Below are 6,874 nucleotides of genomic sequence, written 5' to 3'. Positions count from 1 at the left end.
AACCAACGGACAGGCAACAGTACCTAGACAACACTAGCCATCAGCCACGACATTGCAAGCAAGGTATCTTTGTAGGACAGGCTACCAGACTAAGAAGTGTATGCAGTGATAACGAAAACCATATAAAACACCTTAATGAGCTAAAGTGTACCCTGGAAAACAGGAATCACCCGTTCAGCTCACTGGATACGGCCCACGAAAGAGCGGAAGTGCTCAAGCAACAACGTCGAAACAAAAGCGCCCGTCCACCAGCCTCGATACGAAAATTCTCAAACGTCCTCCCTAACATAAACAACATCCTGGGAAATACAACCCCATTTTAGCCACTAACGACCGACTTGAAAAGACGTTCCCTGAAGCGCCAAGAGTTACCTACAGAAGAAATAAAACCTAAAGCATATTTTAATGTATGCCAAAATTGGTGTTTCCCAAGAAACAGTCATAAGCCCCTGCCTCCGTCCTTCACGCAAGACTTGCAAACAACGGCATGGGGATTGCATTGTAAATAGCAGTGCCAGCCAATACGTGCACAAGATTAATTCAAGTTTCACGTGCAATTCGTCTAACATTGTGTGTTTTCTGGAATGTTCATTCCGTCAAAAGCAGTACATTGTAGAAACAAGTCAGCCTATGAACTCACACCTGAATGGGCATCGGGGCGACACTTATAACAGGGCCTCCATAGCAGTCGCTCAACACTTACACTAGCCGAAAAATAATTTCCATATCTCAAGCTCTATATTCTGCAGTCAAACTTCAATTCTCCAAAGGACCAAAAATACAGAGAATCGTACTTAATCCATAAATTCAATTGCCTTGAGCGGGCTAGAATCAATGCTTCTAAAGGCAGCTTAGAAACCTTAAGGTATCTCAATGGGACGGAATAATAATGCTCTCACAAAAACTGGGCATATCGATTCACAACAACCCTACCTGCCCATTCCCAAAGCTGTTACTTTATTACAACTGCTTTCCTTTTTTACCTGTCTTGCCTCTAGCCCATTCCGACATAGCACGCTCACACACCTTTCGAGACGTTCGGCATTTCGTCTTACTATCTATTTGAAACAAAAAGGGAAAATGACGGTGGAGATAAACCGAAAAAATAGATGGCAAAATGGAAAAAAACAGAAAGTGGAGAAACAATGCCCGCCGGGCGGGATCCGAACCCACGACCTCAACGTTTTTCTCCACTTTCTTTCTGTTTTCCCAATTTTTTTATCTGTTTCAATGACCTACCACATTCTCCCCTTTGCTTTCCGAGGTTTTCTTGACTGCCAACCCTTATTTGTGTCTTAATTTAATGAGCCCCTCATTTCCTAATATCATTCGCTACATGCCTACCGAGGGTCTTTGTTTTGTCAGTCCTGGTGCCATAGGGAGCTTAAGAGGGTCCAACGCTAGTCGATCGCTCTCGACATGTCGTAGACACTCGAGTCACGGCTCGGGGATTAAACAGAAGGTCCCCTTCACCCCGAGTAGTAAGAGTGGCGCTGGCTACCACACCCAAGCGCAGGAAACAACAAGATCTTAACATAAATACCCAAGAAAGTGGGGCGGAGAACGTCCCCGCCGTTGGCGTAGTGGTCATCGCACCAGACGCGTATTTTGGTGGTTGTGGGTTCGATTCCCACCCGGTGGGCATTTTTTTCTCCACTTTCTTTATGTCTTTCCAAGTTCTTTATCTGTTTCAATGATCTACCACATTCTCCCTTTTGCTTTTCGAGGTTTTCTTAGCTGCCAACCCTTATTTCTGTCTACATACATAAATACACACATACCTCGACTTGCTCACAACCGAATGCGGGCACGTACACAGGCGCGTGGCACGTGGCACGCGTACGTTCTCATACGCGCATCCGCGTGTACCCACGTATGCACGTACACACACATAATGCACGGCAAACAATTATTAACATTGGACACAATTACACATAAAACACAGCCACGTGATCTCTCTTTATCATGCAGGGAATTCACCAGCATTGGCTTTGTATTTGCCGAGCGGGAAGGCCAACATTGTGGCCGCGGCCATTAAGCCTTTTTTCGGCTGACTGCTGCAAAGCTGTTTGGGCCAAGGCCATTTGTGTGCTGAAATAACGTTTCCTGTCATTGTTATTGGCATCCTTCTTTTTTGCGCTTTTTGCATTACAATGTCTGTATCAGGCACACGTGTGACCTTGTACACATGTGTTACTGCCTCGTACGTGTGCAGCTTCATTTTTATTTGTTTCTTTGTGCTGTTCTGTCACGCGCAAAAGAACGCGAAATCCCCAAACCCGTTTTGCCTTTTGTGTGATATGCTTCAGAGCAGCTTCTAAAATAAAGTAAATAAATTTTCATTTATTTGCAGGTATTGTTGGTCGAACAAACCACAAAGCAAGTGCTCAGTAGGCGCTCTCTTCTGGCTGCTTCATCGCAGCCTAACAGAGAACTGAGTGACATGGAGAACTGAAACACATAGTGTGCGTCGTAGGGCCTTGCATAGATATGGCTGCAATGGGGCGTTATACGCCGAGTCTGGACGCAAACATGAAGCAGACAAGCACTTGCGAGGGGAAGCAGATCCACACATCCGCGCGTTCAACGTTGACCAGCATGCACAGCAGAAGTTATCATAAACTTGTCTCCAATCCAAGCTTTGAAGGTGGCTGGAGAGCAAAGCTTCACACGACACCCACAGCAATTGCCCCTGCGATATGACTTGAACTCACACAAAAATCGAAACCAGAGATTCTGTGAGCGTAACCTGGAATTAGCGGGGATGGCGTCCTGAACGCAGCAGCGTCGGCCACGGCAGGGCTAGAGCGGCGGACGATGCCGCTGTAGCACGCCGTGAGTCGGAAGAAAGAAAACGGAGACGAGCGTCTTTCGGTGGGTGAGACTGAGGAACCTAGCCATCTCGATGTGCCAGCTTGGGGCTACACCACCGCGCGACACAAGCGCACACACCGAAACAATTCGGCATGTGAGCTTAGTAATTCCCATTTAAACTAGTTACTTTAGTAAGTTTGAGAATTGCGAGAAGGCTGAGGGAACTTTTATAATCGCTGTTTATCAGATCCAGTTGCTCCTTTCGCCTTTTTTAATACTGGTTAAAACACAACCGGATTGGTATTCACCAATTTGGAAAACCGAGTTTATTTCGTGGCAAGCAGTGCGCAAAATGTAGCTTTTCTCTAGCGGCCAGATGTCTGTAGGTCGTTTGTACATTTTCTTTCTCGCCCTGCAACCCAATCCTTAGCGTATGCTTGCCGCACGACCACTTCATTCCGTCGCGTGCAGTTTACCCTGGAGGTGCTGTCGAACAAGTTAACCAAGCCGTGCGAACGAAGTGCGTAATGTACCCGAAGAACGCCATAACAAGCCAAAAAAAGTTTCCCGCATTTCCCCGAGGGGGAGAATGTGAAAGTGCGAATGCACGGTTGTCGGCCCGCTTGCGGCGCTTGCGCTCGGCACCCGCAGCCCACCGCCTCGCCGCCTTCTCTTCCATCTCTTCCATCGGGTTTGTAGTATGACGTGTACACCACGCAGTTATCAAGCCGCTATAACGCCGCTGAGTCGCCAACGCAACGCCGCTGACGACGTAGTTTGAATGCGTTAAAGATATAAGGAGCGTTCCTAACTCTGAAATCAGCGTGGCTTCCGTGGCTTAGTCGGTAGAGCGTTGCGCTGCGGCCGCAACGTCCTCGGATCGAAACCGGGCGCCCGATGCTGTTATTTTTTGATATAGTGTAGTGGCCTGGCTGGCGCGCCGAGAGAGGGTGTTGCGAGCTGGAGAGTAGGCGAGGGGGGAGAGGAGGCACTACGCGAGCGCCCTCACGCGTCGGAAATCCGGCGCCGTTGCTAGGCTGCGGGCGGACGGACGGCGGCGGACGAAGTAGGCTCGACTAAGAAGTGCATTCACACTTAAAATAACCGTAGCTATAAAGCAGACGACTAAGCCGTCCCTTCAATGCGAACGCCGGTGCGATCAAGCAGCAGCAAGCGGGAAACACTGGGTAATAGTGCCCGATCGCCCCGCTATCTACACTGCACTGCGGGAGTGAAAACCGCCCTTCCCTTCCTCATCCGAATTGGGAGTTTCTTCTCCCGCACGCCACGAAGGAGTCGTTGGCTGGGAGAGGTAGCAAACTTCGCTTTAAAATGGCCGCATGCCGCCTGGGAAACTGGATGTCCAACGAAGCTTTTACACAGGATGATGTGGGGGGTGGGGTGGTGTAAAATGTTCTTAGTTGTCTACGCGGGCTCGTCCATTGCGCTCGGCTTCCCTGGCAGCAGAGCCTTACGCATGCGCCCGCCCTCGGATGACGTTAACCTCCATTTTCGCGAGCAGCTGCAGACCTAGTATTTGCCAGGGACACATAGGGGGTCCCATTGATCATAAACGCTTTATTATCTATCGTGCGGTTTCCAGGCTTGTTTTTTTTTTGTTTTTTCACGAATACTGAACGGTAGGCTGTATGAAAGATTGAAAAAAAATATTTCGCTGGCCCTTCTCTGACGGCAATTGCTGGGTCTTACCTAGAGTGACACATGTGCCCCGCGTTTTGGGCGAGAAAACCTGGATCCTGCCTGGGTTTTTTGTTTACGGTACAAAATTTTAGGACCATTTTGAGGGTAACACTTCGCTATAATAATAATTAAAATAATCAATATTGCCGCGAACCATGTGCGCGTTTGTTTATTTATTGTTTCTTTTTAATGCCCGGCCGGGCCTGGCTCTGTTATTTGTGTCCCATGCGAAGCGCGTGTTCCATTCTTTATTTTTATGCCGCACGGGCTATCTCATTAAGATAAGAAGAGTGTTTCGCACTAACGCCGCTAGCCCAGTATAATCTTCTGTGATCTACAATGTTCTGGATGTGTATCGACGGTTCCAGAAACTCTCGCGCCGAAAGATAAAAGCCTGCACAGCAGACGCCGCGGCATTCGACTCTGCGACGCTCGCCGACGCACGTACGTCACTTTGTTGACCGCTGCTTCACCGCCTCTGTATTCTTTTGAGTTGTTAAGGGAGCACAAGTTCGCTCCAATAAACTTGTTTCTCCTTCAACACAACTGCGTCGTTCTTGTCTTCGTGACATCTGGTGGAGGTGCTGGGTACTCACCCTGTATGCTCTTTACGACATCTGGAAGCCGGCAAGCCAGTCCAACCAGACAAAGCCGCCGACTGCAAGGATTGCTACCCGAGTTCGGTCTTATGCCAGAAGGGCCCAAGAGAAGAAACGCTGCAACCAACACATTGGTGCAAGAAACAACGTCGCCAATCGTCCTGCAGCAGCCCCGGGAACCGCCATCGTTACGGGAAGCCCCCGCTGTAGACCCCGAGGAATAGCTGGAGAAGCTGGAGCGCGTGCGGACCTTCAAAAGGTGGGACGATGAAGAAACCTTCCGGCATGTTTTCTTTTACTTGGAGGATGCAGCTCGAACTTGGTTCTAGAACCACGAGAGCACCTTGACCGACTGGACGCAATTCAAAAGCGAGTTCCTCAGGACCTTCACGACCGTGGTGAGAAAAGAACGAGCAGCGCTTCTACTGGAAACTCGAACGCAACACCCGAACGAAGGAGTCGTAATCTTCGTTGAGGAAATGAAGCGACTATTTTGTCGCGCGGACCCGGATATGACGGAAGAAAAGAAACTGAGGTTTCTGATGCGAAGTGTAAAGCAAGAACTTTTTGCTTGCCTTGCCCGTAACCCCCCTGCATTGTAACCCCCCTGCATTAAGGTCCTGCATTGACTACCGGAGACTGAACAAAATCACCAAAAAGGACGTGTACCCCCTGCCACGAATCGACGACGCCCTCGACCACCTCTGCACGCGAAGTACTTCTCATCGATGGATCTGAAGACCGGCTACTGGCAAATTGAAGTTGGACGAGAGAGACCGAGAGAAGACCGCAGTTATAACCGCGAACGGCTTATACGAGTTCAAGGTGATGCCGTTTGGGCTGTGCACGGCGCCAGCAACGTTTCAAAGAGTCATGGAGACTGTGCTAGCTGGCCTGAAGTGGCACACCTGCCTCGTATACCTCTACGACGTTGTGGTATTCGCCCGGACTTTCGACGAACACCTTGCAAGGTTGGAATCTGTACTCGAGGCCATCCGTACGTCGGGGTTAACGCTGAAGCCCGAAAAGTGCCGCTTCGCTTACGAGGAACTCAAGTTTTTGGGACACGTCGTCAACGCCGCGGGAGTCCTGCCTGACCCGGTGAAAATATCAGCCATAGCGAACTTCCCAAGACCGAAAGACAAAAAATTCACCCCACCTCCCCAAAGGGAATCGTGAGGAAATGCGAATGCATTTCTTTTGCGCGAGAGTGCGCGGAAGTTATGATTAATGAGGAGACCGTGATTTGTAGCGTAACCATTTATTTAACACCACGCGGGAGCTCCGGCGAGCTCCCGCGATGCGAGTGCCCTCACACGCCCGAGCGCGCTCCTCCTCTCCACTCATTCGCCGCTGATCCGCCCGCACCACCTGCTCCGGTTGCTAGGGGAAAGGAGGAGCGCGCGCGCTCGCAGCTGTTGCTATGGGATAGGGGGTAAGAGCAGAGAGATAACACCTGCGGGCGCGTGGACGCCGCACGGCGCCTGACATGGCTCGACTTAGAAATGCATTCGCATTTAAAAGAGCGTGCGAAGATTTCTCGAACTGTGCGCATACTACCGGCACTTCGCCGCAAGCTGCGCACGCATCGCACAGCCACTCACGCGCCTGACAAAAGATAGTACCCCTTTCGCCTGGGAAAACGCACAAGCATTCTGCGAGCTGAAACAACGCCTGCAAAACCCGCCCGTGCTCGCTCATTTCGAAGAAAACGCCGAAACAGAAGTGCACACGGACGCCAGCGATATAGGTTTGGGTGT

At 50.1% G+C, this 6,874-nt stretch overlaps 1 non-coding gene across 1 annotated transcript; it reads left to right on the top strand.

The window, feature by feature from the left end:
* The first annotated feature begins 1,569 nt into the window (after positions 1–1,569).
* On the top strand, positions 1,570–1,642 carry Trnat-cgu (transfer RNA threonine (anticodon CGU)). The gene has a single exon. It is a non-coding gene; the product is annotated as a tRNA-Thr (tRNA).
* Positions 1,643–6,874: the final 5,232 nt, after the last annotated feature.

Source organism: Haemaphysalis longicornis, unplaced genomic scaffold (assembly GCF_048455015.1).
Source record: "Haemaphysalis longicornis isolate Haplotype H1 unplaced genomic scaffold, Haemaphysalis longicornis Haplotype H1 scaffold_7, whole genome shotgun sequence".
NCBI classification, from domain to species: Eukaryota; Metazoa; Arthropoda; class Arachnida; order Ixodida; family Ixodidae; genus Haemaphysalis; species Haemaphysalis longicornis.
The sequence above is the reverse complement of the archived record's forward strand: the minus strand, read 5'-3'. Positions and strand labels throughout refer to the sequence as shown.